Below are 24,584 nucleotides of genomic sequence, written 5' to 3' on the forward strand. Positions count from 1 at the left end.
GAATGTGTATTCTTTCTTCTTTTTTTCAGCATGGAATAAACCTATTACGTGATTTTAAGGTTTGTGTGAGAAGCCAGGGTATCAGCTTGTTCTCCCCACCGCCTCTCTCTGTGTACATTAGAGCCTCCTGACCTGACTGGTGGAGCTTATACAGCTGTGTCTGGAGGGGATCCAGGGTATCAGCGTCAACCTCACGGCTGGGCAGCTTGTTCCCCCCTCCCGCACCTCTCTCTGTACAGTTGAGGCTCCTGTCCTGACTGGTGGAGCTCATACAGCTGTATCTGGAGAGGATCAAGCGGGGTATCAGCTTCAAACCTACGGCTGGGCAGCTTGTTCCCCCCTCCTGCCCCCCTCTGTGTACAGTAGAGCATTCTCTCATGACTGGTGGAGCTCATACAGCTGTGTCTCTAGAGGATCCAGGGTATCAGCTTCAACCCCATGGCTGGGTAGCTTGTTCCCCCCTCCCGCCCCTCTCTGTGTACAGTAGAGCCTCCTGTCTTGACTGGTGGAGCTCATACAGCTGTGTCTGGAGAGATCCAGGGTATCAGCTTCAACCCCACGGCTTGCAACTTGTTCCCCTCTACCACCCCTCTGTGCGTACAGTAGAGCCTCCAGTCCTGACTGGTGGAGCTCATACAGCTGTATCTGGAGAGGGAGGGAGAGAGGGGTGCGGAACCAGGGAACTATTTTCATGGAAAACGGGCGATCTCCCCAGCCCGTATGCCCCTTTCACTGTGTGGCAGCTGCAATAGTCAGCGGCCTACCTAAACCCCGCCCTGACCACTCCTGTCCTGCCCCTCACCGCACACCCCAGCCGGGTGTTCTTCAGCCGCCCCCCAGGGCGAAAGCGCTACAATGCTAAAAATAAGACACACTCTGCAGACATTCACAACAGCGACTGTCAGAAGATAGGACACAGCAACTCAGACACCCATTGAATGGAAAGGGACACTTTAATGTTCTGTGCGGGTGGTACAGCACCCCACCGTGCCCGCACGCCAGCAAAGAGAGAGATACACACCAGTTTTCATTGTCAAAAAGTAATTGTTTTTTACTTTTGTACAATTTGTTTTACATTCCTCTTGTTTAACAGGAATGTTTTGTTTCTGGACAGACTGTTAAACTAGGGGAAAGAGTGCCTATGAAAGACGGGTTCCTTTCGCGAAGTCTGGAGACATTAGAAGCTTGCCACACCCGGACTGTTACACCAACGCATTAGCAAGTTAAAGCTATCCCATTGAGGAGCTGGGCGCAATAATTGTTTTGTTCCTTGATTTTCTGATCTGCAAGGCCATTTGAATTCTGTCTGGCATTGCCAGATTGTGAAAAAATAAAAGTATTTAAATCATAAGATACAATCTACAGACATTCACAACATATACATATCTTAAAACATTTACATATCTTGTTAAATTATTACTTTAAATATGTACTTTAAGTTACTGAAACAGCCAGTTAATAAAATCGTTGCAATTTTGTTCTTGTTTGGAGGTGGGGATATTCTGACAACAATTGATTTAAAGACAATCGGTCAAAGTGAAATGAAATACAATATTACGCTGGGTAAACGTTCCGAGGTCAAATTCTTCCGTGATGGGGGTACCTTTAAAGGTCTAAGCTGGAAACCATCATTATGTCTCATTTTTGATTCTCTCTTCCAAACGAGAACAAAATTGCGACAATTTTATTAGCGGGCTGTTTCAGTAACTCAAAGTATTTATTTAAAGTAATAATTTAACAATAAATCCCGCACCCAGCAGAAGAATCCTACTATGTTGGGCTGCTGAGCAAGGCCCTTAACCCCAACTGCTCCAGGGGCGCTGTACAATGGCTGACCCTGTACTCTGACCACAGGCTCTCTCCCTATCTCTTTCATCTGTGTGTCTGTGTATCTCATGGAGAGCAAGCTGGGGTATGCGAAAAGATAATTACTAATGCAAGAAATTGTAAAGGGTTAATAAAGTAATGTTGTTGTATATCTAAGCAAGTGTTCCTGCATCCCTCTTCTGCACTATAGGCATGGCTTTTATTCTGTTTGCTCCATTTCTAAAACTTTTTGCTCATGTGCATTTTTGTATTTTTTTACACCTCTAGCACTTTAACGTCCTGAATTTTAATTTGCCTTAATTTGTAGAATGAATTTGAGTTTTAGCCTTAAAAATCTTAAGTTTTCACTATCTTTTGTTTCTTGTCCTACAACTGTTATTATTGATCACCATGACTTCATTCAGCCTTTCCTGAACATCTATGACAGGCAGAGAGATTGCTGTTTCTGGTGCGATCTTTTGCAGCTGACATTTCACTGTTTTAAACGAACAAGAAATTAGATTGCTCATAAATCACTTATTCTATATAAATACAGCGTAATTGCCCTCCGAAAATCCTCTTTTTCTTGTTCGTTTTAGAGACCTTGATCGAAACTGATTTTAGATGTCAGAAAGGATTTATTTTCTCTGTATTTCCTACATTGCTTTGTCGAGATTTTAACTTTATATTTAGGCTCAGATTTCAACTATAAATCGCACACTAATTAATAGCAGTAAATACTGATGTTTTGCTCCCTCTTACCACAAAAATATATATGTTTTGTAGCTGGGATGAACTTTATTTCGTACGCGTAGCTACTGCGATTTGGACACGAAGCGGTTAAAGATGGCGGCAAATCAGGCACCCAGAGAGGGGGGGGGGCGTCTTCTCGCCTCCATAACTAAAATGCCAAATAGGAGTGGCTTAAGCGACATACACAGTCGTGTAACTGACAGTTTGAGGTAGCCTATCGTGTAAATTTCGCTCTGTTGCTGATAGGTTAAGCTTTCGAAACTCTGCCCCAAAGTCATGTGACTGATTTTTCGCCCTGTTTCGTTGGTTAAACGCAATGATCACAAGCACCACCATGGTAACTGGGATGTGTAGTTTTTAATTCCGTTTGAATTATAACTGTACGTACTGTCTTCATATTTGGCCAGGGCTTTAAAGAGAAGGCGCGCCAAAAAATGTCGGTGCCGTCGTCTCCGCTTTAAAGGTACAACCGTGCTGGAAGAATTTGACCTCGGAAGTTTGCCCAGCGCACTTCAAGTACTGCACCTTCTCACACGTGTAGCCAGCTGCGTTGAGCCGTGGTTATATGATGTCATCTTTTATTTTATTATTTTATTTTGTGAACTTCCCCCAGATGAGTTCCGTTTTTCTGTATGGAGTTGGCTTTGCGACAGCCCTTGGGGTTTGTGAAGGTGCCCCTGGGGTCACAGGCGGCTCGTTTCTCTGGGGAGCCCTCAGACGCGCTGTGGCCGCCAGTCGGGTGAGACGCCAGCGGCATTTTTAATTTTATTTTCATTACAGATTCGTGTGGCGACATTATATATATTATTTCTCTAGTGGTACAGTTGTGTGCCAGATGAATCGCGGTAATGCACGAAGGTGATGTTTAATGCCTCACACGGTGTTGACCCACATGTTGTGTTTTGCTGAGCAGGAGAGAGAGAGACATTCAGCGTGTGTGACGCCAACGGGTTTTCTGTTCTAGAGGCTCTGTCATCCGTTGTGTTATAATTGTTTTCTTTCTTATTTAGTATTTCAGGTGTGTCGATTTTATGAACCAAATGTTAACGTACAACACGGGAAAAGGTGCATTGTAGAGTAAGATAACGGATATCGGCTTGTATCGTGGAGAGGACGTATAATGTGCTGAAAGATGGGAAGAGAAAGGGGCGATTTCTGCGCGCATTCTAATCATTGTGATTGATTTGATATTGATCTGATATGTGTGGTCATGTGAATGTACATAGATGGTGGGTATGGTGTTAATAATATATGATATGATATAATTACTTGTATATATCATATATCATTCTTTCTATTTTTATATATGGTAATCCTTCTAGATATTATGATTCTGTTTCCCGAAAGCGTCGTAGCGCTAAGAACATCGGAAACTCGCTCTTAAGCTCGATCGTTAATTGACGAGTGTTTCCCAAAACCCATCGTAACTGAAGTAGCACGTTAAATCCTTCGTCATCTACGTGCTCCCCGACCCGCTCGTTCATCACTAAGTGCTTCTTAAACTGGCCTCCTCCTGCCCACCCTGAGCGCCAGAGATCGCCAGACAGAGCACAGTCACTTCACGGCAGGGGCATCCTCTGGGAATACAGGACACTAAGAGTTTATATGAAGGACTTTGATATTGTGTTGTACTGTGTCAGAGGAAATTCGAAAAAAGAACATTTATTTATACAGTGATCAATTTATGAGTCATCCTGGGTATATTTCATATTCATTTTTATACTTGACTAGATGATATTATTTTCAGTATGAAATGCAGCAATGCATTATTTTAGTGAAATCATTGGGCCTAACATGTATTTATAATGTAGCGCCACGCAGGGCGCTTTAGTCCTGCGCACGCAAGGCGGGCTGAGAACAGCACCTGGGTTCTACCGGACTGTATAGCGGGACGGAGGCTGGGATACAGTCTCTTCCCTTCAGGTGTGTGTGTGTGTTAGTGAAGGTGCAGCGCTGTAACCCCTGTCCCTGTGTGTGTACCTTTCCCGATTCGAGTTAATAAATGTGTTGTTCAGCCCCAGTCCTGAGTCCCACGCCTGCTCCATTCCGTACCCAAACCCGCGGTCGATACCGCGTAGTTCAACACCGTTTGATGTTCTGTCGTGATTGTTGACGGTAAAGCTTAGATCTACTTGTTTTTAAATTTGATTATAGGTCCTGTATTTGTTGAGTGACACATGCCAAGCTTAGTAGTTAATGTTTCCATTGAGTTCCAGTACACCCAATAACTCTAAATAACAGTTTTTTCTCATGAAATATTGATTCTTAACTATGGCAGCGCGCCAAAAAATATTGCTTTAAATCAAGGACGTCGTGCGGGACGCATACACTGTCCACGCAGTTAATCTTGGTTTTCTTTTACGGCATGTCAGTCATTTCTTTTCTTTGCTCTTAGAAACAATAAGGTCCCTTTTTGTGCCTATTTATATGCTTTTGCTTAAACTATGATGTCAAGTTTACTTCATATTCCTTTTCACAACTTTATTTCATCCCACTGAAGGACCAAAACCGACACCATATAATGAAAGAATTGTCAATCGATTGTTTACATACGTACATACGTACATCGTAAAGTTGCTTGAAAGTCTCTAAGATTAGTTGTTTTCGGGAAACTCACCCCTGTTCTTTATCCTTCTGCTCTCACTGTGTTTATTACCACCATCTACTGTCTCCTCTAACTGTGTATTGTCATCATGCATATCTTGTGTATTATTTATTGTTGTTGGTTTTGTCATTCTATTAAGAAGCCACCTTTCAAGGCGCTATATAAATTAATGTTTATTATTATTATTATTATTTATTTTTTTAAAGTTGTACATTCTGACGCCATGAGATTTTTAGATTTTGAGATTCTCATATTTTTGGCTTCTACAACAAACAGTAACAATGCGCTTGAATGGTTCTGCAAAAGTTTAGCTGTATCTTTAAAGCCATCCTCATCTTTATCAGGTACAAAGAAAAGAAGATAGGCCGGCTTCTGTTTGGAATGTTTTAGTTAGTTTTAATTTTTTAAACCCCAAGTAAACATATTTTGTGCCTTTCTCTGAACTTTTTTGCATTTCAGTTCAGTTGTTTTTAAGCTTATTTTACAGTTGCTAGGTTCTTGAACTGTGCAGTATTTCTTTTGGGTTTGGTGCGAATCATATTCTAGCGGTTGGGGGAAAAAAGCACAGGTGCCATCCCACCATTAAACCCTGAAACTTACCTTAGCCGATTCTTCAACTAAACCAGACATGTTAACTAAGTGTTACAGTATGTTCTTCGAATGTGTAGCAGCCAAACAGATTTCAGGACTGGAATTATTGGTTTTGTAATAGGGAATATAGTATGGAATCACGTATCTAAAGAAATGAATAATGATATTAATTTAAGGATCTGAATATCTAAAAATATGTATCTATATAGCAGGTAGTATTACTGTATTCCACTTTCTTTGTAAATACGGAATAACAGATTCACAACGCAAAGCTGTGTCACTCTTCTGGGTAAAAAAAACTTTTTGAACACCCTGTTTTTAATAAGCTGCTGAGTAAAGAACAGCTAAACTGGGAAGAAAACACTTTCAGAAAAAATGTTTCAGGTTTCAAGAACACAGATCCCCAATGCAATTTCAACCAAACCTGTCCCCACACACCCTCTCCCCACTGCGATTAAAATACACAAAGCACTAAAATCTTTCGAGTAGATGATCAAGTGTTTCGCAGACGTAGGCAAAGTACGTAAATCAGGCCTTATGAACTCACCTGGGATTCGATTAATTAGGGTTATTTATTATTCATAAAGTTCATAAAGCCTGAATTACGTACTATGCCTATGTCTGCAAAACACCTTTTCTAGTTAATGCTACAGTACTTCTCTTTCTCGGGCGTGATTTTTTTAAGTAAAATCCAGGCTAGCAGGCTTGTTTTGTGATCTTCAAAAAGACCATGTTGAAAAAATCCTACAAAGAGATTTAAAGGCATGAGGTGTGCTGGCAGCTGTGGGACGCAGTGGTGGCCTGGCACGTTGAGGTGCGCTGGCAGCTGTGTGTTGTGACTCAGCGGTGGCCTGGCATGGTGATGTGCGCTGGCAGCTGTGTGGTGTGACTCAGTGGTGGCCTGGTACGGTGAGGTGCGCTTTCAGCTGTGTGTGGTCTGACGCAGTGGTGGCCTGGCATGGTGAGGTGCGCTGGCAGCTGTGTGACGCAGCTGTGGCAGGGTATGGTGAGGTGTGCTGGCAGCTGTGTGACGCAGTGGTGGCCTGGCACAGTGAGGTGCACTGGCACCTGTGTGGTTTGACGTAGTGGTGGCCTGGCACGGTGAGATGCCTTGGCATCTGTGTAATGAAATGGTGGCCGGGGAGAGTGATGTGCACTGGCAACTGTGTGGTGTGATGCAGTGGTGGCCTGGCACGGTGAGTTGCGCTGGTAGCTGTGTGGTATGACGCAGTGGCGGCCTGGTACGGTGAGGTGTGCTGGCAGCTTTGGGACGCAGTGGTGGCCTGGCACTGTGAGGTTCGCCGGCAGCTGCGTGACGCAGCTGTGGCCGGGCACGGTGAGGTGCGCTGGCGGCTGTGTGGTGTGACTCAGTGGTGGCCTGGCACGGTGAGGTGTGCTTGCAGCTGTGTGGTGTGACGCAGTGGTGGCCTGGCATGGTGACGTGCGCTGGCAGCTGTGTGATGTGACGCAGTGGTGTTCATCAGGCACAAGTTCATCAGTGGAAAGACCACTGGCATTTTTCCTTCCCCCTACATTCTCAGAGCAGAATCGAATTTAATATTAGCATAATTTATTACAGTGCTAAGTTTAATATTATTTATTACTAATAGTTTATGCTAACACCTAACTTTCTTAACGCGAGAAGTACTAATGTAAGTACCTACTGTACTGTACTTAAGTACTACCATAAGAAGTACTGCTGTATGCAACAAAAAAAAAGGAGTGGTGAAACAGCCCTACTCATACAGTATCAGTATCAACAGACATTGTATCAGTATCAGTTCTTGCTTTGTGCTGGGTTTAGCAGTTTTCCAAACATAGTCTTTCAGCGAATGCCATACCATCTCTATTGGATTTAAATCTGGAGATTCGGCTGGAGTTTTCACCCAGTTCACTCGTTCTGCTATAAGCCTCGCCCTTGCTGCTGTGTGTTTCGGATCGTTTTCTTGAAAGAGACTGTGCCTTGATCCAATGTGCTCCCTGATATATGGGGCGGCATGCTGTGTGACCCCGACTTCCTCGAAGAATTCCCGATCCATAATTCCTTCGAAATAAAATTGTTTTTCAAGCAATGTAATGCAAGGTGCTTTCTAACATTGGGCAATGTGTTTTTTCTCGAAATTTTGTTTCGAGAGACTAGATAAGTAATTCAAGTGTTTATGATATGTCACTGTTGTGAATGTCTGTGGAGTGTATCTTATTAGCCTGTCCTGACTGGTTGAGCTCATCCAGCTGTGTCTGGATATCTTGGTCAAATATTTGGGTAGTATGTTTTGTCTGTTTGGGGTTCTGTAGCATTCCACACGGCTGGGCAGCTTGTTCCCCCCTCCCTCCCCTCTCTGTGTACAGTAGAGCCTCCTGTCCTGGCTGGTAGAGCTCATCCAGCTGTGTCTGGCTAATATTAAAGCCAGTACTTTAATATTGTTTTCTGTATGTTTATCAATAGTGGGTACTGCCCTAATTCGGTCCTGCACCCGTTGTTAGGTGTTTTTTAGGTGTTGTTAGGGCTTCTACCAAATATGAACACATAGCTGAAAATGTATACAATTCTAATATTTCCTTTTTTCCCATTGAAGGTATAACATATGTGGTGTGAGAATGAGGTCCTCATTTAAGTGCATAAAACTCAGGCACTGGCGCAACAAACTGAACAAAGTTCAAGGGGGTATACGCTTTCTGTAGACACTTTATTTCCTCTTTTTCCATACTCTAAGAAATGATTTGGGAAACCTGTGGGACACTGGAGGTCATTATACATGAGCCTCTTTCTGCACCTTTTAAGCCATTGAAACCTAGTTGCCTTGTTACAAGGTCTAATATTACAGTAGGTGTGGTTTCCGTCTCCTAATTTTTGAGAATGATCAAATTGGGGAATAAGTTGTAGGGAATACCACTCTTGCACTTCTAAGAAAAGACTATCTCAAATGAAACTCGCTATAGAAAGACATCTTGTTGAAAAATTCTTTATTTTTTGTAATTTCTAAAGAAAAAACATTCATCAAGTCCTTCACAAATGTTTTGTTTGTGACTTTCTCTGTTGTTCCCTTTTACACTCAACTGAACTATGTGTTATGTCTTGTAAACGTAATCAAACATTTCACTTAGGTGTGTGGGTTAACACAAACCCATATTGTATGAAACATTCAGTTTTTCATTCACATTTTTTCTAACAATTGCATCCATGCTAGGACTACAGTAAACAACAGTTTTTACTAAAGTAAATGAAATTGTTGATTAAACAAGACACATTGTTTTAAATGTATGCAATACGAGGACATGAAAAACAACACTGAAACTTTTCATTGAAATACTGGACGAGATTGTGCATATTCAATGGATTTCTCCTGGTGCTTTTTTTCATCAGTCTTTTCATATTCTTGTTCTCTACTCAGGTGTCTCCTGTTCCTTTGGTGATGTCTGCTGTACACACATGGCGTCATACACTTGAGCAAAGTGTGATACCACCGTTTGTTTTTCTCCTAAAATAAAGATGAACATTGACAAAAGTCAGAAGCACTCTTTTCTTTGACAGACGAACAAAACAATGCAAGAATAACCATACTCTCTGTTCCTTACTCATTTCTACCTACCTGTTTGACCACTTTGTCTGCTTCAGTCAGGACAGGGTGCTGGGGCTGACTCTGAGCAATCTGAGAAGAGCTCTCTGTGATCTTCTCCCCTACAGTGGCTACATTGTACTCTGTTTGAAATCCAGGTATCGCCTCCAGTAAGTTCCTCGGTCCTTTTTGGGACTTGAAAGGGTAGAATCATTTTGTGACTACATTTCATTGTCATGCACTGATGTGTTCTGGTTTGTGTTCGATTACTGCAGGCGTTCAAGTACTTTCTTTTTGTTCTAGATTGGCAGTGTTTGAGATGGTAGGAACTTGTCATATTCTCAACTTATTTTGTCTATGAGACTCTGAATGCTCTGTAAACATACTATTTTAGCAATTCCTTGGAGTTAGTATACTCCTGAGAAGTTAAGAGAAATCTTAAGTAAGCATTAATTGTGTTTCACTTTTGAAAGCAAAGTACGTGTCAAGTACTTTGAAGGCATTTGTTGATACTTTTAAGCACTTTTGTTGATTATTATTATCCTTCAATTAGTTATTACAAGTCCAACATTCTCTACATGATCTCACTCCATTTTCAGAATGTGGGAATACAGTTGTTTTAAGGAAATGCCACTGAATAGATAGTAGCTGCACTCTACAAAGATGAATTTGCTAATTAATCAGTCAGAGACACAGCTTATACTTCAGAAGTTTTAGATCATTTAATGATGATTATTGTACTTTATAACTAGCAAAATCCCCATATCCTGTTCATTGCCCCTTTTTCAGTCATGTGGATTGACTTACGCCTGAAGTGGTTAATTCTCACCTTGACATCTCATAGAACAACTGAATCTCTACCAAGGGTGAATGTGTCCTTCCTCTTAATGTCTAAAAGAAAAGGTTAAAATTCATTGAAGCAAAATGCAACAACCCAAAATGTTGGGGAGGTCGTTTCCACAGTTATTTCATATGACAGTGCTTGGAGTGAAACTACATGACCATGGTGAAGAAGTAAAAACACTTTACCTTGTTCCTCCTGACTGATGTCCTTATGCGTGTTTTGCACAGTTGAGCGTTTTGTGTCTTGTCGTCTGTGTAGGCAACAGCCCTCTTCCCTGGGATAGAACTAGATGATATTTAGACACGTTAATTTGACTTCTCCATTGCTCACATTGATGTGGATATGATTATAATGCTCTGTTTTGTGGGCTTCCCAAGAAAACAATAAATCCCTTACTACTTGTTCGAAATGCAGTAGCACAGATCCTAACAAATACAAGAAAGAGAATATCATTCCTGTTTTGAAAAAACTTCACTGGTCACCTGTATTATCTAGGATAAATTTGAAAGTTCTTTTACTTGTTTTTAAAGCTTTAAGCGACCTAGCACGTCTGTACCTTACTGAATGTCTGTCTTCATATGTTCCTATACGTGACCTGAGATCTGCACATACTGGCCTACTGCAAATACCACATGTGAAATGCAGAAAGAGTGGAGAGGCTTCTTTTCGTTGTTATGCTTCTTAATTATGAAACTCACTTCCACTTTTTATTAGGCAGTCAAGCTCGGTACATTGTTTTAAAAAACATTTGAAAATTTTGCTTTTAGTTAAAGTGGTTCTTTCTATTTATGTTTCTTTTATCAGTTCTCTTTAATTGTTCTTATTTTATTATGACTTTCCTAATTTGTATTTATTTAATTGACATGTATGTTGCTTTACTGTATTATTGTATTTTCCTTGACAACTGAAAGTATATCTCTCAATTTTAATATTTTATTTTTACGCTTGGTTTTTAAAGCACCAAAGCACTATTTGTATGAAAGGTGCTCTATAAATAAAGTTTATTATTATTATTTTTAATCTTTTTATTATACTTTGTTACATTTTTGGTTAGGACAAAGATTCTAGTAGAGGTGGCCTCTTTTACCCCGTTCCAAAAAATTGGAAAACTACATTCAGGATACACTGACAATGACCATCTACTGTCTCCTCTAACTGTGTATTGTCATCATGCATATCTTGTGTATTATTTATTGTTGTTGGTTTTGTCATTCTGTAACGAAGCCACCTTTCAAGGCACTATATAAAATAATGTTTGTTTTTATTATTTACATTTTTCATCGTTAAATCTGGCGAAGAGTCTTAAGAGAATATCAAAGAACACGTTGCTCTTACCTTTCCATTCCAAGAAATGCCCTCAGCTCGGATTGCAGAGATTGACCTCTCTGTCTCAAATTCTGAGAAACATAGACTCGATTGAAAAATGACCATTTCCTAAGATTCACATAACATCACCAGTCAACATTTGCCACTTGACATCAATAGAAACCATAGAGTACATGACATTTACATGAAACTTACCTTAGCTGATTCTTCAACTAAACCAGACATGTTAACTAAGTATTATTTCTGTTGTTCTTTTGTCTCCTTGGAGACACTTGGAACTGGTGTGATGCTGGTTAGTGTTCCATGACATCATTCGTTCTAAATGTAAATGCAGGTATTGGCACAACATAGTAAAATGATGTAAAGTTCTGGATCCATTTATGATTTTCACTCAGTTTGAAAGAGTTCCTGTCGTGTGGTTAAACTTTGTGTTACGGAGGGTTAACTGGGGTTCTGGCTACTAGTTAGGCTTGGTCATTCAGTCATCTGGTTCATGAAATAGGAAGCTAAGAGATCTGTGTTTTAGTTTTACTGTTTGTTTTTGTTCTATAGAATAAGAAATGTTTCATTAATATTAGTAATAGAGTAGCTGTTTCTCTAAACAGTGTGTGTCAGTTTGCACTGCAGGTGTGCCAGGTAGAGACCATTTAAGAACCAAAAAATATGCTGTCATTTACTGCCGTGGCTAATTTCTGTTAACCTTGTCTCTCACTCACTTTGATGAGCAAAATGTTCATACATAAAGCATACATTTCTGATTGGTCAGAAGAAGCTTCTTAACATATAAGGTATAAAGAAAGTCAGAAAGTTAGGCACTTAGGTCAGCCTTAGGCAGTTAACCAAGACCATAATCCGATAAGAAGCTATTCCCTTTTGTATTGTGTATTGTGTGTTTTTTCTCTGTTCTGCTTTATTGAAAGAAATCAGATGCTCTTCCTGAAACTTACCTTAGCTGATTCTTCAGCTAAACCAGACAGACTTCTGAAATTCTCAAATATTATCAAATCTTGTTGGTGCAGAGGTGGTGGAGCCCATTACCAACAGACTCACAGCTGAAATTGCTGTGAAAAGGGCTTCTACCAAATATTAACATGTGGGTGAAAATGTATACAATTGTAATATTTCCTTTTTTCCCATTGAAAGTATAACATATGATGTGTGAGAAAGAGGTCCTCATTTAATTGCATGAAACTCTGGCACTGGCGCAACAAACTGATCAAAGTTCAAGGGGGTATACGCTTTCTGTAGACACTTTATTTCCTCTTTTTCCATAGTCTAAGAAATGATTTGGGAAACCTGTGGGACACTGGAGGTCATTATACATGAGCCTCTTTCTGCACCTTTTAAGCCATTGAAACCTAGTTGCCTTGTTACAAGGTCTAATATTACAGTAGGTGTGGTTTCCGTCTCCTAATTTCTGAGAATGATCAAATTGGGGAATAAGTTGTAGGGAATACCACTCTTGCACTTCTAAGAAAAGACTATCTCAAATGAAACTCGCTATAGAAAGACATCTTGTTGAAAAATTCTTTATTTTTTGTAATTTCTAAAGAAAAAACATTCATCAAGTCCTTCACAAATGTTTTGTTTGTGACTTTCTCTGTTGTTCCCTTTTACACTCAACTGAACTATGTGTTATGTCTTGTAAACGTAATCAAACATTTCACTTAGGTGTGTGGGTTAACACAAACCCATATTGTATGAAACATTCAGTTTTTCATTCACATTTTTTCTAACAATTGCATCCATGCTAGGACTACAGTAAACAACAGTTTTTACTAAAGTAAATGAAATTGTTGATTAAACAAGACACATTGTTTTAAATGTATGCAATACGAGGACATGAAAAACAACACTGAAACTTTTCATTGAAATACTGGACGAGATTGTGCATATTCAATGGATTTCTCCTGGTGCTTTTTTTCATCAGTCTTTTCATATTCTTGTTCTCTACTCAGGTGTCTCCTGTTCCTTTGGTGATGTCTGCTGTACACACATGGCATCATACACTTGAGCAAAGTGTGATACCACCGTTTGTTTTTCTCCTAAAATAAAGATGAACATTGACAAAAGTCAGAAGCACTCTTTTCTTTGACAGACGAACAAAACAATGCAAGAATAACCATACTCTCTGTTCCTTACTCATTTCTACCTACCTGTTTGACCACTTTGTCTGCTTCAGTCAGGACAGGGTGCTGGGGCTGACTCTGAGCAATCTGAGAAGAGCTCTCTGTGATCTTCTCCCCTACAGTGGCTACATTGTACTCTGTTTGAAATCCAGGTATCGCCTCCGGTAAGTTCCTCGGTCCTTTTTGGGACTTGAAAGGGTAGAATCATTTTGTGACTACATTTCATTGTCATGCACTGATGTGTTCTGGTTTGTGTTCGATTACTGCAGGCGTTCAAGTACTTTCTTTTTGTTCTAGATTGGCAGTGTTTGAGATGGTAGGAACTTGTCATATTCTCAACTTATTTTGTCTATGAGACTCTGAATGCTCTGTAAACATACTATTTTAGCAATTCCTTGGAGTTAGTATACTCCTGAGAAGTTAAGAGAAATCTTAAGTAAGCATTAATTGTGTTTCACTTTTGAAAGCAAAGTACGTGTCAAGTACTTTGAAGGCATTTGTTGATACTTTTAAGCACTTTTGTTGATTATTATTATCCTTCAATTAGTTATTACAAGTCCAACATTCTCTACATGATCTCACTCCATTTTCAGAATGTGGGAATACAGTTGTTTTAAGGAAATGCCACTGAATAGATAGTAGCTGCACTCTACAAAGATGAATTTGCTAATTAATCAGTCAGAGACACAGCTTATACTTCAGAAGTTTTAGATCATTTAATGATGATTATTGTACTTTATAACTAGCAAAATCCCCATATCCTGTTCATTGCCCTTTTTCAGTCATGTGGATTGACTTACGCCTGAAGTGGTTAATTCTCACCTTGACATCTCATAGAACAACTGAATCTCTACCAAGGGTGAATGTGTCCTTCCTCTTAATGTCTAAAAGAAAAGGTTAAAATTCATTGAAGCAAAATGCAACAACCCAAAATGTTGGGGAGGTCGTTTCCACAGTTATTTCATATGACAGTGCTTGGAGTGAAACTACATGACCATGGTGAAGAAGTAAAAACACTTTACCTTGTTCCTCCTGACTGATGTCCTTATGCGTGTTTTGCACAGTTGAGCGTTTTGTGTCTTGTCGTCTGTGTAGGCAACAGCCCTCTTCCCTGGGATAGAACTAGATGATATTTAGACACGTTAATTTGACTTCTCCATTGCTCACATTGATGTGGATATGATTATAATGCTCTGTTTTGTGGGCTTCCCAAGAAAACAATAAATCCCTTACTACTTGTTCGAAATGCAGTAGCACAGATCCTAACAAATACAAGAAAGAGAATATCATTCCTGTTTTGAAAAAACTTCACTGGTCACCTGTATTATCTAGGATAAATTTGAAAGTTCTTTTACTTGTTTTTAAAGCTTTAAGCGACCTAGCACGTCTGTACCTTACTGAATGTCTGTCTTCATATGTTCCTATACGTGACCTGAGATCTGCACATACTGGCCTACTGCAAATACCACATGTGAAATGCAGAAAGAGTGGAGAGGCTTCTTTTCGTTGTTATGCTTCTTAATTATGAAACTCACTTCCACTTTTTATTAGGCAGTCAAGCTCGGTACATTGTTTTAAAAAACATTTGAAAATTTTGCTTTTAGTTAAAGTGGTTCTTTCTATTTATGTTTCTTTTATCAGTTCTCTTTAATTGTTCTTATTTTATTATGACTTTCCTAATTTGTATTTATTTAATTGACATGTATGTTGCTTTACTGTATTATTGTATTTTCCTTGACAACTGAAAGTATATCTCTCAATTTTAATATTTTATTTTTACGCTTGGTTTTTAAAGCACCAAAGCACTATTTGTATGAAAGGTGCTCTATAAATAAAGTTTATTATTATTATTTTTAATCTTTTTATTATACTTTGTTACATTTTTGGTTAGGACAAAGATTCTAGTAGAGGTGGCCTCTTTTACCCCGTTCCAAAAAATTTGAAAACTACATTCAGGATACACTGACAATGACCATCTACTGTCTCCTCTAACTGTGTATTGTCATCATGCATATCTTGTGTATTATTTATTGTTGTTGGTTTTGTCATTCTGTAACGAAGCCACCTTTCAAGGCACTATATAAAATAATGTTTGTTTTTATTATTTACATTTTTCATCGTTAAATCTGGCGAAGAGTCTTAAGAGAATATCAAAGAACACGTTGCTCTTACCTTTCCATTCCAAGAAATGCCCTCAGCTCGGATTGCAGAGATTGACCTCTCTGTCTCAAATTCTGAGAAACATAGACTCGATTGAAAAATGACCATTTCCTAAGATTCACATAACATCACCAGTCAACATTTGCCACTTGACATCAATAGAAACCATAGAGTACATGACATTTCCAATCAGTTTTCTTTCAAGGTACAATAGCAATCGCCTTGCCAGAAGAGTTATACTGCGGTAGATAAATATTACAAATGTCAGATACACGCAGAGTTGTTTGGATTACTATGAAAAGATTGGCAAATATATTTATGTTCATTATATTTCTTGGAGTGACAGAGCTAAAGAGAAAAAATACTTACCTTTATCTCTGCAGACAGGATCGCAAGGGATTCCCTTATACTGGGTTCCTATATAACAAATAATACATTATTCAAAAAACATGATATTTCTCTGTCCATTGGCAGCATGATTGTTTATCATTACAGTTTTAGTTAGCTTTAATTTTGGAAACCCCAAGTAAACATAGTTTGTGCCTTTCTCCGAACTTTTTGGCATTTCAATTCAGTTGTTTGTAAGCTTATTTTACAGTTGCTAGGTTGATGAAGTTCCTGAACTGTGCAGTATTTCTTTTGGGTTTGGTGCGAATCATATTCTAGCGGTTGGGGGAAAAAAGCACAGGTGCCATCCCACCATTAAACCCTGAAACTTACCTTAGCCGATTCTTCAACTAAACCAGACATGTTAACTAAGTGTTACAGTATGTTTCAAAGTGTGTATTTTAGCAAACACAACTGAAGTTCTGTTGTCTCCTTGGAGACACCTGGAACTGGTGTGATGCTGGTTCTATGACATCATTCGTTCTAAATGTAAATGCAGGTATTGGCACAACATAGTAAATTGATGTAAAGTTATGGATCCATTTATGATTTTCACTCAGTTTGAAAGAGTTCCTGTCGTGTGGTTAAACTTTGTGTTACGGAGGGTTAACTGGGGTTCTGGCTACTAGTTAGGCTTGGTCATTCAGTCATCTGGTTCATGAAATAGGAAGGTAAGAGATCTGTGTTTTAGTTTTACTGTTTGTTTTTGTTCCATAGAATAAGAAACGTTTCATTAATATTAGTAATAGAGTAGCTGTTTCTCTAAACAGTGTGTGTCAGTTTGCACTGCAGGTGTGCCAGGTAGAGACCATTTAAGAACCCAAAAATATGCTGTCATTTACTGCCGTGGCTAATTTCTGTTAACCTTGTCTCTCACTCACTTTGATGAGCAAAATGTTCATACATAAAGCATACATTTCTGATTGGTCAGAAGAAGCTTCTTAACATATAAGGTATAAGGAAAGTCAGAAAGTTAAGCACTTAGGTCAGCCTTAGGCAGTTAACCAAGACCATAATCCGATAAGAAGCTATTCCCTTTCATGTTGCTAAATCACATGTAGGATACATGAGTTACACCTCCACTTAAGAGACCTTAAAGAGACCTTGGCCAGCCAGGAGTGTAGAAAAACGTAAAACAGTTCTTGAGGACCTAATTGTTAACTCTTAACAGGCAAAGGTTCCTTCAGTCCTATGAGAAATATTTTAGAATTGAACTAAAGTGTGTTTCCGATACAGGACCATATGTCTGTCAGGGCCTGTTGGAGAGGCCCTGCATGAGAACCCCTGGCTGCAGTTCCACATCCCCCTGAAAGTAAATAGAGCCATAAGCACGGAGCTAAGGACACTGCTCCAGGACATGCTGGCTGTCGATCCTGACCAGCGACCAGAAGCCATCCAGCTGAAGAAGCAAGTCAGGCAAGCCATGGCACGAGAGAAAACATCTTTGTAGTGACTGAAAGCAAGATGTCCGTGACCAAGGGCAATTCGTCTGAGTAAAGTCTGATTTCATTCTTATGTCCCGAAAGGCCACTGCCTTTGTGCTGTAGATTTCTGATTTAGACGGGCATTTCTATGGACAACTTTGACTTTTCTGTGGGTCCAATGAAAATAAGTTTTTTAACTTATTCTTTGTTACAGTTTTCGAAAGTTTAAAGACATTCACTGAGTTGACGATAAAGGAAAAGTTTCATCTTTCACCTCTTGGAAGGTAGGCCGGTCAGAGGTACAATATATGTCTTCATGTCTTCATCCTCCATGTTTGTAACTACAGGTTTCACAGTGTTGAGCTAAGACACAAAAACACCTACAAATGGCAGTTCCAAATGTATCAAATGTATAAACCTGGGCTGAAAAAGTGTGTACAGTATATACTCTGTGTAGGTCTGATAAAAGTATTCGAGTCAAAGTGTCATATGGATACAAATTCTCATGATTTTGTATTGTGTGTTTTTTCTCTGTTCTGCTTTATTGAAAGAAATCAGATGCTCTTCCTGAAACTTACCTTAGCTGATTCTTCAGCTAAACCAGACAGACTTCTGAAATTCTCAAATATTATCAAATCTTGTTGGTGCAGAGGTGGTGGAGCCCATTACCAACAGACTCACAGCTGAAATTGCTGTGAAAAGGGCTTCTACCAAATATTAACATGTGGGTGAAAATGTATACAATTGTAATATTTCCTTTTTTCCCATTGAAAGTATAACATATGTGGTGTGAGAAAGAGGTCCTCATTTAATTGCATGAAACTCTGGCACTGGCGCAACAAACTGAACAAAGTTCAAGGGGGTATACGCTTTCTGTAGACACTTTATTTCCTCTTTTTCCATAGTCTAAGAAATGATTTGGGAAACCTGTGGGACACTGGAGGTCATTATACATGAGCCTCTTTCTGCACCTTTTAAGCCATTGAAACCTAGTTGCCTTGTTACAAGGTCTAATATTACAGTAGGTGTGGTTTCCGTCTCCTAATTTCTGAGAATGATCAAATTGGGGAATAAGTTGTAGGGAATACCACTCTTGCACTTCTAAGAAAAGACTATCTCAAATGAAACTCGCTATAGAAAGACATCTTGTTGAAAAATTCTTTATTTTTTGTAATTTCTAAAGAAAAAACATTCATCAAGTCCTTCACAAATGTTTTGTATGTGACTTTCTCTGTTGTTCCCTTTCACACTCAACTGAACTATGTGTTATGTCTTGTAAACGTAATCAAACATTTCACTTAGGTGTGTGGGTTAACACAAACCCATATTGTATGAAACATTCAGTTTTTCATTCACATTTTTTCTAACAATTGCATCCATGCTAGTACTACAGTAAACAACAGTTTTTACTAAAGTAAATGAAATTGTTGATTAAACAAGACAAATTGTTTTAAATGTATGCAATACGACGACATGAAAAACAACACTGAAACTTTTCATTGAAATACTGGACGAGATTGTGCATATTCAATGGATTTCTCCTGGTGCTTTTTTTCATCAGTCTTTTCATATTCTTGTTCTCTACTCAGGTGTCTCCTGTTCCTTTGGTGATGTCTACTGTACACACATGGTATCATACACTTGAGCAAAGTGTGATACCACCGTTTGTTCTTCTCCTAAAATAAAGATGAATATTGACAAAAGTCAGAAGCACTCTTTTCTTTGACAGACGAACAAAACAATGCAAGAATAACCATACTCTCTGTTCCTTACTCATTTCTACCTACCTGTTTGACCACTTTGTCTGCTTCAGTCAGGACAGGGTGCTGGGGCTGACTCTGAGCAATCTGAGAAGAGCTCTCTGTGATCTTCTCCCCTACAGTGGCTACATTGTACTCTGTTTGAAATCCAGGTATCGCCTCCGGTAAGTTCCTCGGTCCTTTTTGGGACTTGAAAGGGTAGAATCATTTTGTGACTACATTTCATTGTCATGCACTGATGTGTTCTGGTTTGTGTTTGATTACTGCAGGCGTTCAAGTACTTTCTTTTTGTTTTAGATTGGCAGTGTTTGAGATGGTAGGAACTTGTCATATTCTCAACTTATTTTGTCTATGAGACTCTGAATGCTCTGTAAACATACTATTTTAGCAATTCTTAGAAATCTGAAAGCAGTGTTACCTGTATCATTTTTTGTCTTGGTAGTAGTATTGCAGCTCCAACATCAGCACTTAAATAATGGTTTGTGATGTTACTTGTCCTTTGAGTTAGTATACTCCTGAGAAGTCAAGAGAAATCTTACGTAAGCATTAATTGTGTTTCACTTTTGAAAGCAAAGTACGTGTCAAGTACTTTGAAGGCATTTGTTGATACTTTTAAGCACTTTCGTTGATTATTATTATCCTTCAATTAGTTATTACAAGTCCAACATTCTTACATGATCTCACTCCATATTCAGAATGTGGGAATACAGTTGTTTTAAGGAAATGCCACTGAATAGATAGGAGCTGCACTCTACAAAGATGAATTTGCTAATTAATCAGTCAGGGACACAGCTTATACTTCAGTAGTCTTAGATCATGTAATGATGATTATTGTACTTTATAACTAGCAAAATCCCCATATCCTGTTCATTGCCCCTTTTTCAGTCATGTGGATTGACTTATGCCTGAGGTGGTTAATTCTCACCTTGACATCTCATAGAACAACTGAATCTCTACCAAGGGTGAATGTGTCCTTCCTCTTAATGTCTAAAAGAAAAGGTTAAAATTCATTGAAGCAAAATGCAACAACCCAAAATGTTGGGGAGGTCGTTTCCACAGTTATTTCATATGACAGTGCTTGGAGTGAAACTACATGACCATGGTGAAGAAGTAAAAACACTTTACCTTGTTCCTCCTGACTGATGTCCTTATGCGTGTTTTGCACAGTTGAGCGTTTTGTGTCTTGTCGTCTGTGTAGGCAACAGCCCTCTTCCCTGGGATAGAACTAGATGATATTTAGACACGTAAATTTGACTTCTCCATTGCTCACATTGTTGTGGATATGATTATAATGCTCTGTTTTGTGGGCTTCCCAAGAAAACAATAAATCCCTTACTACTTGTTCGAAATGCAGTAGCACAGATCCTAACAAATACAAGAAAGAGAATATCATTCCTGTTTTGAAAAAACTTCACTGGTCACCTGTATTATCTAGGATAAATTTGAAAGTTCTTTTACTTGTTTTTAAAGCTTTAAGCGACCTAGCAAGTCTGTACCTTACTGAATGTCTGTCTTCATATGTTCCTATACGTGACCTGAGATCTGCACATACTGGCCTACTGCAAATACCACATGTGAAATGCAGAAAGAGTGGAGAGGCTGCTTTTTGTTTTTATGCTTCTAAATTATGAAACTCACTTCCACTTTTTTTTTTTATTAGGCAGTCAAGCTCGGTACATTGTTTTAAAAAACATTTGAAAATGTTGCTTTTAGTTAAAGTGGTTCTTTGTTCTTTCTATTTATGTTTCTTGTTTTAGTTCTCTTTAATTGTTCTTATTTTATTACGACTTTCCTAATTTGTATTTATTTAATTGACATGTATGTTGCTTTACTGTATTGCTGTATTTTCCTTTACAACTGAAAGTATATCTCTCAATTTTAATATTTTATTTTTACGCTTGCTTTTTAAAGCACCAAAGCACTATTTGTATGAAAGGTGCTCTATAAATAAAGTTTATTATTATTATTTTTAATATTATTATTATACTTTGTTACATTTTTGGTTAGGACAAAGATTCTAGTAGAGGTGGCCTCTTTTACCCCGTTCCAAAAAATTGTAAAACTACCTTCAGAGTACACTGACAATGACCATCTACTGTCTCCTCTAACTGTGTATTGTCATCATGCATATCTTGTGTATTATTTATTGTAGTTGGTTTTGTCATTCTGTAAAGAAGCCACCTTTCAAGGCACTATATCAAATAATGTTTGTTATTATTATTTACATTTTTCATCGTAAAATCTGGCGAAGAGTCTTAAGAGAATATCAAAGAACACGTTGCTCTTACCTTTCCATTCCAAGAAATGCCCACAGCTTGGATTGCAGAGATTGACCTCTCTGTCTCAAATTCTGAGAAACATAGACTTGATTGAAAAATGACCATTTCCTAAGATTCACATAACATCACCAGTCAACATTTGCCACTTGACATCAATAGAAACCATAGAGTACATGACATTTCCAATCAGTTTTCTTTCAAGGTACAATAGCAATCGCCTTGCCAGAAGAGTTATACTGCGGTAGATAAATATTACAAATGTCAGATACACGCAGAGTTGTTTGGATTACTATGAAAAGATTGGCAAATATATTTATGTTCATTATATTTCTTGGAGTGACAGAGCTAAAGAGAAAAAAATACTTACCTTTATCTCTGCAGACAGGATCGCAAGGGATTCCCTTATACTGGGTTCCTATATAACAAATAATACATTATTCAAAAAACATGATATTTCTCTGTCCATTGGCAGCATGATTGTTTATCATTACAGTTTTAGTTAGCTTTAATTTTGGAAACCCCAAGTAAACATAGTTTGTGCCTTTCTCCGAACTTTTTGGCATTTCAATTCAGTTGTTTGTAAGCTTATTTTACAGTTGCTAGGTTGATGAAGTTCCTGAACTGTGCAGTATTTCTTTTGGGTTTGGTGCGAATCATATTCTAGCGGTTGGGGGAAAAAAGCACAGGTGCCATCCCACCATTAAACCCTGAAACTTACCTTAGCCGATTCTTCAACTAAACCAGACATGTTAACTAAGTGTTACAGTATGTTTCAAAGTGTGTATTTTAGCAAACACAACTGAAGTTCTGTTGTCTCCTTGGAGACACCTGGAACTGGTGTGATGCTGGTTCTATGACATCATTCGTTCTAAATGTAAATGCAGGTATTGGCACAACATAGTAAATTGATGTAAAGTTATGGATCCATTTATGATTTTCACTCAGTTTGAAAGAGTTCCTGTCGTGTGGTTAAACTTTGTGTTACGGAGGGTTAACTGGGGTTCTGGCTACTAGTTAGGCTTGGTCATTCAGTCATCTGGTTCATGAAATAGGAAGCTAAGAGATCTGTGTTTTAGTTTTACTGTTTGTTTTTGTTCCATAGAATAAGAAAAGTTTCATTAATATTAGTAATAGAGTAGCTGTTTCTCTAAGCAGTGTGTGTCAGTTTGCACTGCAGGTGTGCCAGGTAGAGACCATTTAAGAACCCAAAAATATGCTGTCATTTACTGCCGTGGCTAATTTCTGTTAACCTTGTCTCTCACTCACTTTGATGAGCAAAATGTTCATACATAAAGCATACATTTCTGATTGGTCAGAAGAAGCTTCTTAACATATAAGGTATAAAGAAAGTCAGAAAGTTAGGCACTTAGGTCAGCCTTAGGCAGTTAACCAAGACCATAATCCGATAAGAAGCTATTCCCTTTCATGTTGCTAAATCACATGTAGGATACATGAGTTACACCTCCACTTAAGAGACCTTGGCCAGCCAGGAGTGTAGAAAACCGTAAAACAGTTCTTGAGGACCTAATTGTTAACTCTTAACAGGCAAAGGTTCCTTCAGTCCTATGAGAAATATTTTAGAATTGAACTAAAGTGTGTTTCCGATACAGGAGCATATGTCTGTCAGGGCCTGTTGGAGAGGCCCTGCGTGAGAACCCCTGGCTGCAGTTCCACATCCCCCTGAAAGTAAATAGAGCCATAAGCACGGAGCTAAGGACACTGCTCCAGGACATGCTGGCTGTCGATCCTGACCAGCGACCAGAAGCCATCCAGCTGAAGAAGCAAGTCAGGCAAGCCATGGCACGAGAGAAAACATCTTTGTAGTGACTGATAGCAAGATGTCCGTGACCAAGGGCAATTCGTCTGAGTAAAGTCTGATTTCATTCTTATGTCCCGAAAGGCCACTGCCTTTGTGCTGTAGATTTCTGATTTAGACGGGCATTTCTATGGACAACTTTGACTTTTCTGTGGGTCCAATGAAAATAAGTTTTTTAACTTATTCTTTGTTACAGTTTTCGAAAATTTAAAGACATTCACTGAGTTGACGATAAAGGAAAAGTTTCATCTTTCACCTCTTGGAAGGTAGGCCGGTCAGAGGTACAATATATGTCTTCATGTCTTCATCCTCCATGTTTGTAACTACAGGTTTCACAGTGTTGAGCTAAGACACAAAAACACCTACAAATGGCAGTTCCAAATGTATCAAATGTATAAACCTGGGCTGAAAAAGTGTGTACAGTATATACTCTGTGTAGGTCTGATAAAAGTATTCGAGTCAAAGTGTCATATGGATACAAATTCTCATGATTTTGTATTGTGTGTTTTTTCTCTGTTCTGCTTTATTGAAAGAAATCAGATACTCTTCCTGAAACTTACCTTAGCTGATTCTTCAGCTAAACCAGACAGACTTCTGAAATTCTCAAATATTATCAAATCTTGTTGGTGCAGAGGTGGTGGAGCCCATTACCAACAGACTCACAGCTGAAATTGCTGTGAAAAGGGCTTCTACCAAATATTAACATGTGGGTGAAAATGTATACAATTGTAATATTTCCTTTTTTCCCATTGAAAGTATAACATATGTGGTGTGAGAAAGAGGTCCTCATTTAATTGCATGAAACTCTGGCACTGGCGCAACAAACTGAACAAAGTTCAAGGGGGTATACGCTTTCTGTAGACACTTTATTTCCTCTTTTTCCATAGTCTAAGAAATGATTTGGGAAACCTGTGGGACACTGGAGGTCATTATACATGAGCCTCTTTCTGCACCTTTTAAGCCATTGAAACCTAGTTGCCTTGTTACAAGGTCTAATATTACAGTAGGTGTGGTTTCCGTCTCCTAATTTCTGAGAATGATCAAATTGGGGAATAAGTTGTAGGGAATACCACTCTTGCACTTCTAAGAAAAGACTATCTCAAATGAAACTCGCTATAGAAAGACATCTTGTTGAAAAATTCTTTAT

The sequence above is a fragment of the Lepisosteus platostomus genome, chromosome 26 (genome assembly GCF_059453375.1).
Source record: "Lepisosteus platostomus isolate fLepPlt1 chromosome 26, fLepPlt1.hap1, whole genome shotgun sequence".
In the NCBI taxonomy this organism is placed as follows: Eukaryota; Metazoa; Chordata; class Actinopteri; order Semionotiformes; family Lepisosteidae; genus Lepisosteus; species Lepisosteus platostomus.